The sequence below is a fragment of the Pelodiscus sinensis genome, chromosome 2 (assembly GCF_052426305.1).
Source record: "Pelodiscus sinensis isolate ZL-2025 chromosome 2, ASM5242630v1, whole genome shotgun sequence".
Taxonomy (NCBI): Eukaryota; Metazoa; Chordata; order Testudines; family Trionychidae; genus Pelodiscus; species Pelodiscus sinensis.
In genome coordinates this window covers 95,164,756-95,177,146 of record NC_143053.1, presented here as the reverse complement: position 1 = coordinate 95,177,146, position 12,391 = coordinate 95,164,756, and the positions used below count along the sequence as shown (strand labels likewise).

General features: G+C 39.9%; 1 protein-coding gene across 3 annotated transcripts in view; it reads right to left on the bottom strand.

Annotated features, from left to right (window-relative positions):
• The window catches only part of SOCS6 (suppressor of cytokine signaling 6), a 37,456-nt gene that overhangs the window by 13,306 nt on the left and 11,759 nt on the right, over positions 1-12,391 (bottom strand). Inside the window, exon 3 of one of the 3 annotated variants that reach the window (XM_075921049.2) lies at positions 8,025-8,077. The exons of the other annotated variants lie outside the window; for them this stretch is intronic. The gene's annotated coding sequence lies outside the window, so the exon portion shown is untranslated. The remainder of the gene's footprint in view (positions 1-8,024; positions 8,078-12,391) is intronic. 3 annotated transcript variants of the gene reach the window in all.

Here is a 12,391-nt window from a genome sequence, read left to right as displayed (position 1 = left end):
TAAGACAGGTCCCTGCAGGGATTCCTACATCTTTCTACATCTTGTGATTATAGTTCCCCAACAAAAGAACAAAGGGGACACTCTGATATGATGTCATTTGTCTCGGTATGGACTTTAAGTAGGAGTCAGGATCCATTTTAATTTCTTCACGTTTCACAGGACTGCAAGTTTGGGCAGTAGGTCCTGGTAGCAAAGATCTTTAACATTCAAGTGAGGGTATATATTAGGGTTATATATGTGTTAATCTTTAAAGTGCCACAGGACTGATCATTGAGCCTAAGTGAGAATTAGATTAATAGGAGTTGGTGTTTTGAAAAAGTTAGGCATTAATCCACCTTCCCATCTGTATGAGGATTATAGATACAAGAATTTGAGTTCTCCTTGCATGTAGCTCTCTCATAAAGTAACGTTACAAGCAGAACTGTCCCTAATGAGTATGGGGCCCAGGACAAATCATCGGCATCAGCAAATGGGCCAGTGGGATGGATCCGGCCTGGTCCTGGGCTGCTTGCTGCTGCTGGCGCCTACCATGGGACTACAGATGGCCATAGCACCATGGTGGCACAGGGCTCTGAAATGCAGATAGCCAAATCAAAAGCTGTTTTCATTAACTGTCAACAAGATGTCGGGCCCTGCAAAAGGGACAGGTTCATCTTCCAGGACTGACCACAACAGCCAATCGCACCCCCCACAGCTTTGAGAAAAGTGCTTTATTTTCTTTGTGACGGCTTTGAGATTACAAGATATCTATGTTTAAAACAGGAATTATTTAGTTCTACTAAGCCCTTGAACGGTTGGAATGCTCAAAACAGAAGAAGAAGTTGGGAAGTTCTAATATTCTTTTTATGTCTGATAGGACAGTGTTTCCTTTAGGTATTATCTCATTAAAGCTATTTTAATAAAAGTTACATACACTTGGCTAGAATTAATTAAAATGAGATCATTGTAATTTTTAAATATATTGTATACGTTTTACTAAAAGGAGACTATTTCTAAAATTATTTATTTGGGGAGTAATAAAAGACTACAAATTTATATAAAGAAAAGGAAAGGAAGAATAGGAAAAATATTTGAAAACCATGTTTTTCTAAAGTAGGACAGTCTCTGCAACAAAACACACATAGAAGTATCAACAAATGCTTTTAGTCCTGGAGAGTTAAAATGCTTGATGAAAAGAGCATAACCCAATCAATCGTCCACATTAAAGTACTGCCAAAGAATTTTAGACAACAGTTAGTCTTTAAAATCCTGATATATTTCAAAAAGTAATTTTAGAAACACAATACAACTGTTTAAGGTGTGCACAGAGGGGGCTAGAAGCAATAAAATAAAGCACTTTCTCAAAGCAATTTCCTGATCTGCATTAGTCTAATCATTCTGTTCCTATTACGATTGCAATAACATGACCTCCAGCAGCAATTTTCCAGCCTTTCCCTAAAAAGGGAAAGAAAACTGGCTATAATGTAACAGCAGTTGAATGCTCCTACACCATTAAAACATACTCTGATTTTCATGTTGGTACTTCAGTTATTTTTTATTCTATACTGTACTGTTCCTGATTAATATTTTTGTAACAAATACAGTAAAATTCTGCATGGCTTCTGAGTTGAAATATACACCAATCTCAGAGAATACAAGTAGGGATGTTAATAGTAATTTAATAAGGTAACCGTATAACTGCTAAAAATCTTAACAGTTACATGCTTAAATAAGCTTCATATTGTAGAGCCCACAGTGAAGCCTCTTCCCTGGATGTCAGGTGGGCAAGGGCTGTCAGCTCTGCTCCCGGGGAAGAGGTTTCACTGCCACAGAGAAGCTGCTCCCCAGGAGTGGGGCAGAGTTTAACTGATAACATTAACTAATAATCATCAGCTGACTGGTTAACCAGTTAAACTCTAACATCCCTAAATACAAATGCACATGATGTGTAACTAAATCAACAAGACAGCACAAAACCTGTAGCATGAATGACAGGTGAAAGAACAACCACCATTCCAATGGCCACATAAGAAACCGAATATGGTCAAATTCCCACATTGATTTTCTCCCATTATGCTAGCTACAGAATGAAAGAAAAAAAAAAAACAATCCATGGAACACACTCTACTCAGACTTGTCTACACTAGCAGTTTCTGTCAATATAAATATTTAGCTCAGGGAGTAGGAAATCCACACACTTGAGCAACAGTTTTACAAACCTAACTCCCACTGTAGGCAGTGTTGTGCTGATGGAAGGGCTTATCTTATAAAGTTTCTCATGGAGGTTGAGTATCTACCTCAATAGGAGAAGCCCTCCTTTTGGCATATGATGTGGCTTCACTGAAGCCAGAGAGGCACAACTGCATCAGTGCAGCTGCATCACTATACCATCTTAACTGTTGACATGCCCTATGTTAATTTGGTATAAATCTGAAGAGAGAGTAGAAGGCTAAGAAGAAACAAGAGAAAATAATGGTACCAAAATCATTTTACATTAAAAATTATGTGGGCCTTATATTTAGAAATATTCCATAATTTACTCTGTGATAGCTGACTAGATTTATTGCTGGTGTAAACTGGTAATGAGGAAAAAATTAAAGACAACTTACACAAAAATACCAACCATCTCAGTTTTCTGTCCCCATTTTGTGTAACCAAAATGGGTTTTCTTTAGGGCTGTCAATTGATGTGCATTAACACCTGCGATTAATGCAGGAAAGGATTAATGCGTTAATTTTTTTACTCGCAGGCGTTAATGCTGCACTGCTCCTTTAAAGTGCCACTGTGGCGCTTAAAAGGGGCAGCACATTAGGAGCCTGGGATCAGCTGGAGTCCCTAGATGATCCTGGGCTCTGTGCAGCACCGTCCCTTTGAGGCACCCAGGAGGCATTTCCAAGGGGCAGCGCAACACGGAGCCCATGATCAGCTGGACACTCCAGCTGATCCCAGGCACCGCTTTGCGCTGCCCCTTTGAAGCACATAATTCCTAAACAAATATAGCTCTGAAGGAGTAGTGCAGCAGAACCTCCACTGACAACAAGTTGAAAGAGGAAACGGTGATGTCAAAGTCAAAACTGAAGCAAGCAGAGCTGTAACTAGACATTTTAGCACCGTGAGCGAGCAAGCATATTTGCACTCCCACTGGGATATTTTTAGATATGAGTTGGGATATTATAGAGTGATGAAAATGAATTTATTTTTCATGTTGGTAAAGTACGTAGACAATAAAAGTGACTGCATAATTCTACCAAGTGCCACTTTCATTTTCACACAATCTTTCATCATCCCAATAGTATCCTCCCCATTTTTAAGTGTGGAGACTAGGGGAGTAAGAGACTAGTCGACTATCCAATAAGCAAAAGGTTATTGGAGAGTTGACTAGTTGCTTCCCCTTCCCACTGCTGCTGCTTCTCAGAAAATCCATCGACTAGTCGATTCGTTGATTAAACTCAATTTAACATCCCCAGTAGAGACAGAAGAAAGTATATGGCTGTGGTGATTGTGAAATCAGATTATGCTGTGCTTTCTGAAGTATGAGCTAATAACGTCATGGTTATAGTGGCTAGATGGAGAAATCTCAGTGATCGTACCCCATTTTCAGTCTTGTAAAGAAGGATGTTTGGAACCGCATGGCTAGGTCACAGCCCAGAGCACAACAAGCACAGGTTACAGGGGACATGCTTCTTCACCCGTGTGTATCTTGCCAGCAGCTACAATCCAGATCTACACCCAGTGCAGATTTCCCTTTTGGCCTCTTCACTTGTATAATAAATGGCCAGTATTTTTATCCATCTGAGCACAGAAGAAAATTGTCCCAAGCCCAAAATTCTAAAAGAAAAGAAAAGCCAAGCCAAGGTGTATTCACCATTCTGGACCAGTCTGAAAGCATCAATTCTCAACTCAAGCTCATCTGAGGAAGTGGGTTTTGCCCACAAAAGTTTATGATACTATAAATAACAGACCAGTTAAAGGTGCATTATAACAATGGATCATAGGGAAACTTCTTATCCTTTTCTCTATAATAACAAATGAATTAGTGCTGTGGCAGCAAATAAATAAGGGAAGGTCACAGTAACAAGAAAACACAGCTTGAGAAGGGAGCAGAATGTATTTTAATCCTACTGAGCGTTGACGAAATAGTCATGTTTTACTTTTGTAGTTTTTACTTTCTTTGGTTATGTCTAGACTAGCACTTTAGTTGTAAAACTTCTGTCAGAAGGTGCAAAACTACCCCACACACCTGACTGGTGGACATAGTGCTGGCCATACCGTCCACATAAAGACAGGCAATACTCTCCCACCCACTTTTGGGTGGGAAGTTTAATTGTCCCGATGTGAGATCTCCCAACAGGGGAGACCTTACAGCAGCACCACTGCAGCAGTACAACTGTGCTGCTATAAGGTCTGTAGTGTTGACATAGTCTTTGTTTCTATTGTTACTTTTTCTAGCTGAAAATAACAAACAGCCTTTTTCTTGTCTGAACACCTCTTTCTAAACATGCAGTATACTCTGCCCCCACCATTTTTTGCACAGGACACATGGTTCACCCTATCAGCATAACTGTTACTTCATTGTTACCCCTTCTGCCCCTCCCTGTGCTAGAGTTTTGCCATCTGCCATCATCTGGCAGAATCTCACCGGGCTCAATTCCAGCTCCACTCCCCACCATTTTGCTTATCGACCCCTCTCCTGCCTCTGCATTCAGCTGTTGACACATGCACAGACCCCCAGCACAGTCTCCAACCACCTGCTCAGATCCTACCTTCCTGATTTGCCTCCTTTAACCTTTTTAATCCCTAGCAAGGGCAGCAGCTTCAGCAAACATTTACTGAACAATGAACATACTCCGTAGGAGCCAACCCAGCACTCAGCATCCCACTTGCCTGACATCTCATAGAGTCCTAGTACTGGGAAGCCTGCTCCAGCCATGGTCACTACCCCTGCAATCCACTGGGAATGGGGTGCCTGAGCTTCAGCTGGACTCTGCTTTCCCAATCCTACAGATGCGGGGAAGAAGGAAACTGATGCCACAGGGTCTGATCATGTGCGATGCCCTATTTTTGAAACTCTAACAGCTCTGTGCCCTTGACAGCTACCGCACGCTAGTTATGGCCCTAGAAGCAAAAGTAAGAGAACAGTTAACAATACCATGCTAGCTATGAAGAGAACACAAGATTGCCATTGCTTCTCACCACCTAAGCACTTAACTTGATGCCAGACATACTCTATGTGTGTCATTTCCTGGACACCACAGTACAAATCAGCAATGGAAAATTAGACACCACTCTCTACAGGAAACCCACTGACTCATACAGTTACCTACATGCTTCCAGCTCCCATCCAGAACACACCATACAATCCATCATCTATAGTCAAGCCCTTCAATACAACCGCATCTGCTCTAATACCACTAACAGAAACCAGAAACTTCAGGATCTCTACCAAGCATTTATAAACCTCAACTACCCACCCAGAGAAATAAAAAAGCAAATTGAAAGAGCCAGACGAATACCTAGAAACCATCTACTTCAAGACAGACCCAAGAAAACCAACAATAGAACACCACTTGTCATCACCTACAAGCCCCAACTTAAACCTGTCCATCACATTATCAATAAACTACAGCCTATACTGGAACAGGACACTAAACTCCAAGAGGCTCTGGGAGACAGACCCATAGTCTCCTATAGACAACCACCTAACCTCAAAATGATTCTTACCAACCACCACAGGACATACCACACTAATACCAACCCTGGTACCTTCCCTTGCAACAAACTCCGTTGCCAGCTTTGTCCACATATTCACTCTGCTGATACCATTATTGGACCTAACCAAGTGAGTTATAAGATCAAGAACACATATTCCTGTGCATCCAGAAATATAATTTATGCTATCATGTGCCGAAAGCGTCCGTCTGCTATGTACATTGGACAAACGTCTCAGATACTTCGCCAAAGGATCAATGCCCACAAAACAGATATCAGACAGGATCACAAAAAAAAAACAGTTTCTTGCCATTTCAACAAGAAAGGGCATTGTATCAACGACTTGATTACCTGCATCCTGCTTCAAAGGCCTTTTAAGACCACACTTGAAAGAGAATCCTCTGAACTGTCATTCATGCTTAAATTCGACACTTTACACCTAAGTTTGAATAAAGACTCTAATTATCTTACCCATTACAAAGATAGCTTCTCCAATTATCACCTCTAATATCATTAGCTCACAGACATTTACCTTCCCCTCTTCCCCTTCTGTTCTGAAATTTGATTTGTCCTTTTCATATGTGTTCATTTTTTTAATGGTATCCTTTGGTATATATGGCTGTGACAATTTTCTTCCACTATTTGATCTGAGGAAGTGGGTCTGGCCCATGAAAGCTCATCACCTAGTAAACTATCTTGTTAGTCCTGTTTTTTGTTTCAGCTACACCAGACTAACACGGCTACATTTCTATCACTATTCAGACATACTCTACGTTTTTTAATATTGTTTCTGTTTCTCAGTTAAAAGTTGAACTGTGTTTGGCCAGCATGTACAACCTGAAAATGAATATTGAAGGCAAGTTTTTGTTTTCTTGTAACTGCCACCAAACAGCACTTGTGTCTTACGCTGTACTGTGAGAGAGCAGTCATTATTACTCATGTCTATACATCAAAATACATTAAGGACTAAGAGGAAAGAAAGGAGAAATATCACCTTGATACAGCTCAGGTGAGCTGTCAAGAACCATTTATAAGAAAATCAAGGTAGAAAACCAATTTTTATTTTCAACTGCTGCTTGAACATCTGACTCAAGCTAATACAAGGCTTCTAAGTGCTGGTTAGCAGCCTAATCATGAGGCAGTAAGTGATTCAGTTTCACTTTCCCAGACTGGATTTTGATCTGACAGACAAGGATTTCCTTAACTGGTCATATACACAGATGAGTTGGGACCCTGATCCCACAAATGATTCGATTAGGTGTAGAAGTTCACCCCATGCCAGAGTTACAGGATCACAACCTTAATTAGTTCATCTCCATACACACTTAATTAAATCAGATTCCATACACTGAAGTAGGGATGTAATAGTGCAATCAATTAACCGATTAATCGATAAGCAAAAGCTTATAGATTAATGCTATAAACTACACGGATACTCACACACACTCTTGCCAATACATTTTTTAGCAGGCAGCCTGGCTCAATTCCAGCTCACACAGGGTCCGGGAGCTCAGGCTCCGCCCTGGATAGGGGCCACTGCCACCCAACCCTTCTGCCTCTGTACCAGAGGCAGCAGCATGGCGCAACAGGCAGCCGGTCCACGAGGGAAGGTAGTTTTTAAACTAGATCCCCTTATGGACCAGCTCTTGCCTGGCTCCTGATGCTTCTGCCTCTGATACAGAGGCAACAGCATAGAGTGGCAGGGGGCTCTTCAGGATTAGGTCCGGATTGCACTGGCTGCTGGCCCCACCCCCAGGGATTACAGAATAGTCGAGTAATCAATAACAATTCATGTGGTTAATCAACTATTCAATTAACCAATATTTAACATCTTTACACTGAACTGGCTTGTTTTTTGTTTAAGTGATGCTTTCAGTTCTGACAAATATGGTTAATGTTCCAGATAAATCATTGAGATTGTTCACAGAAATCAAGTTACTCACATTCTAAATGTTTACAAAATCAGTTCTTAATGTAATGAGTGGTGAACCAAGAACTGCAACCACAGAGGTGGACTTCCATGAGCATGCAGGGCCCCAATGAAGTTAATAGAGCTCCACATAGAATCAAAGATCTGTCACAAGAAGAACTTAATTCAGAAGTTCTGCATAGAGAAATAAATTATTTGTATTCAAGAAAAATATATGGTCTTTGTAGCAGCATCCCAACAAATGCAATATAGAAAATTTGTTTTTTCTTCATGCACTAATCAAAAGCTAGAATAGCTGTTATCTACTAAAATAACCAAAGAAAAAGAACAAGTCATACAGAATGAAGTTACAAGGAATGATTCATTCCATTTAGGTAATAGCTACACAGACCACGCAAACACTTACGTTGTACATGTGAGCCACTGTCCAAAAGACTGGAACAAGTTGCAAACTGATACCTGGGGGAAATAAGTCAATTTCTTAAAAACGAAAATGCACACTCACAATAGCTTCCCCAGTGTGTAAATTACTAGAGCACTGCATGGATACAAAATCTGTATCTGCAAAAATGAGCCGCGGATGGATATCTGTGGATTTGAAAGACTCTATAGATTTTATAATTGGAGAATTTGTAATTTATTTACTTTAATTGGAGCTTATTTTCTCCTATCATACTTTCTTGAAGTACTTGCCTGAATTGAAGCCCCATCTACTACTGCTGCAGAGATTTTGTTCACACATACCAATCTACCTACCAGACTGCCTCTAATTCCCGTGCCTCCTGAAATTAACCATAGATTGGCTGTATCAGGAAACAGCGGACAGATTCCATCTGATAAAGCTGAAATTAATAAACTAGAGCTCTCAACACTTCTACCATTTCTCCTTCAGTTAAATACTTCTATTTTTAGGAACACGGGACTAAAAGGAGAAAAACTAAATCAAAGTTTGTCTTTTACTATTCTCTTTTCCCAATAAGACACTATTCTCTTTTCCCAACTTAAAGTAAAATGCAGCTATACTTCAATATTAGTTAAACCTGTCAATACGTAAATGAAAATTAAGTGGATTTACTTGAGCATTTCTGAGGACAGCAATCATGTTATCTTGATTAAATAGAAAAGTAAAAGATCTTTCACACCAATCTTTACAAACACACGCAGACAAAAGGCATTTTAGGAGCAGAAGTAGAAGAAGCTGGAAGGAAACATTCCTCAAATTTGTTGAAAGAAATAAAAAGGAGATCCAATTTGGACATTTTTTCCACAACATGATAAAAAAAGATGGCAAGAAAATCCATTGCCTACCATTCTCAAAAAACAGTCTTCTTAGAGTAAGGCAAAGATTAAGAAAAGTTACAAACATGAATAGAGAATTATACCTACTTAAGAATTCAGACAGTTGTTTTACTAAATTGGTGTTTTGTGAAACTAGCTGATACCTATCATCTCTAGGTTAATTGCAAACACCAAAAGAGTACAAAACACTAACACTGAAAACTGACTACAGCCACTCCATAACTTACGAACACACCAACTTACGACCATCCATACTTACGACCAACCTTCCATTAACCCCCTTATAATATTTTTTAGTTGAGAACCATATATGTCAAGTTTTTCAAACAGCGCGGGCAGCACGTATTTCTGACTTACGACCAAATCGAGTTACAACCAGGTGTTCAGAACGTAACCCGTTGTAAGTCAGGGACTGCCTGTATTCAATTCTTAGGCAGCCAAAATTACAATGAAATCTATTCCAATGATAGTCTGGTATTTATGTTTCATTTATATGACTTTACACAGAGTTGGGTATATATGGATGTTTCCCAAATAAAAAACCTAATTGATTCATCATAAATTCATGTAATTAATGTGAATGCAGCAATTCACAAGTTTAAAAATAAATGAAGAGGTGAAAAACAATATATGAACCCATCTGGAAAGCAATTACAATCCCTGCACATATAGTAAAATTACAGAATTAATCAATGTTTAAACAGAATATTGGGCTGCCTTAGTAGGAACACTGCCAGCAGATTCCCCATCTATTCAGCATTGTTGACGCCACCTCTGGAGTACTGTGCCTGGTTTTTACACACATCAGAAAGGATGTAGACAAACTGGACAGTCCAGCAGAGGGCAACCAAAATTACTAGAGGGCTGGAGTGCATGACTTTTGAGAGGCTGAGAGAACTGGACTTATTTAGTCTGCAGAACAGAAGAGTAAGGGAGGATTTGATAGACACCTTCAACTACCTGAAGCAAGGTTCCAAAGAGGATGCAACCCCACTAGTTTCAGTGGAGACCTGTGACAGAACAAGAAGCAATGGTCTCAAATTGCAGTGGGAGAGGTCTAGGTTGGCTATTAGGAAAAACTACTTCACAAGGGTGGTGAAGCACTGGAATGGATTGCCTAGGGAAGTGGTGGAATCTCCATCCTTGGAGGTTTTCAAGGCCAGGGTTGACAAAGCAATAGAAGGGATGATTTAGTTGGGGTTGGTCCTGCTTTGAACAGTGGACTAAACTAGATGATCTCCTGAGATCTCTTCCAACCTAATCTTCTATGAGTTTATGAATCTCTCACCCCTTATTGAAATAATCACGATAGCACAAAACAATAAACTTCAACTCATGTTCAGTATATAAACAAATTTAACAGGTTACTGTCCGTGAACTTAAGAATTCCCCAGACACTGCTCAAAAATGAGAGAATGAACTTGGTTATTCACTGCAAAATTTTGTGGTTTTTCATGTCTATAAAACACTTGCTTCTCAAACCACTACATAATGTCAAAAAAGGAGATGATTTGTATCTACAATCCTTGAGGTTGTGATAGTTTCTGGAGTTTCATGAGACAAACAAATATTTTAAAACAATGTAACTAATTTAGAAAGGAACAGTAAGAGAACAATATATGTGGAAGACCCTTTATTCTCATTCATTATATAAAATTTCATATAAATTGCCCAGAACAATATAAATGTTCATAAATTTATATCAACCTGGCTTGTAGTTTTTTAGAAAATGTTATCCCTAAAATGTTTACTGTTGGTTCCATTATTTCCAGTTTGAGAACAACTTATACCTCCAGATCAGCGGCACAGCCATGGGCACACGCATGGCCCCACAGTATGCTAACATCTTTATGGTTGACCTAGAACAACGATTCCTCAACTCCCATCCCCTTTTACCCCTTCTCTACTTACGCTACATCGATGACATCTTTTTGATCTGGACGCATGGCCAAGAAACACTGGAGACATTCCACAGAGATTTCAACAACCTACACCCCACCATCAACCTCATCCTGGACCATTCTACATGAGAGGTCCATTTCCTGGACACCACAGTACAAATCAACAATGGAAAATTAGACACCACTCTCTACAGAAAACCCACTGACTCATACAGTTACCTACATGCTTCCAGCTCCCATCCAGAACACACCATACGATCCATCATCTATAGCCAAGCCCTTCAATACAACCGCATCTGCTCTAATCCCACTGACAGAGACCAGAAACTTCAGGATCTCTACCAAGCATTTATAAACCTCAACTACCTACCCGGAGAAATAAAAAAGCAAATTGAAAGAGCCAGACGAATACCTAGAAACCATCTACTTCAAGACAGACCCAAGAAAACCAACAATAGAACTCCACTTGTCATCACCTACCACTCCCAACTTAAACCTGTCCATCACATTATCAATAAACTACAGCCTATACTGGAACAGGATACCAAACTCCAAGAGGCTCTGGGAGACAGACCCATAGTCTCCTATAGACAACCACCTAACCTCAAAATGATTCTTACCAACCACCACAGGACATACCACACTAATACCAACCCTGGTACCTTCCCTTGCAACAAGCCCCGTTGCCAGCTTTGTCCACATATTCACTCTGTTGATACCATTATTGGACCCAACCAAGTGAGTTATAAGATCAAGAACACATATTCCTGCGCATCCAGAAATATAATTTATGCTATCATGTGCCGAAAGTGTCCGTCTGCTATGTACATTGGACAAACGTCTCAGGCACTTCGCCAAAGGATCAATGCCCACAAAACAGATATTAGACAGGATCACAAAAAAAAAACAGTTTCTTGCCATTTCAACCAGAAAGGACACTGTCTCAACGACTTAACTACCTGCATCCTGCTACAAAGACCTTTTAAATCTGCACTTGAAAGGGAATCCTCTGAACTGTCATTCATGCTAAAATTCGACACTTTACATCTGAGTCTAAACAAAGGATCTAGTTATGTTACCCATTACAAAGATAGCTTCCCCAATTATCACCTCTAATATCATTAGCCCACAGACATTCACCTCCCTTCTCCCCTCCCCCCCCATTCCCCTTCTGTTCTGAAATTTGATTTGTCCTTTTCATAGGTATTCATTTTTTTAAATTGTATCCTTTGGTATATATGGTTGTGACTATTTTCTTCCACTATTTGATCTGAGGAAGTGGGTCTGGCCCATGAAAGCTCATTATCTAATAAACCATCTTGTTAGTCTTTAAACTGCTACATAGTCCTGTATTTTGTTATACTCAAGGACTTAGTTCGAGTTAATTTTTGACTGCCACGTGTAGCTGCGGATAGTTAGTTCGGATTAAAGGAATTTAAAAATGGCGCCCGGACGGGAAGACGCAAATAAAGCCCAGATATTTAAATCCCGGGCTTCATTTGCAACTTCGAATGCCTATATTAGCCTCCCTAGTTTGAACTAGGGAGCTAGTGTAGGCATACCCTAATAGTAG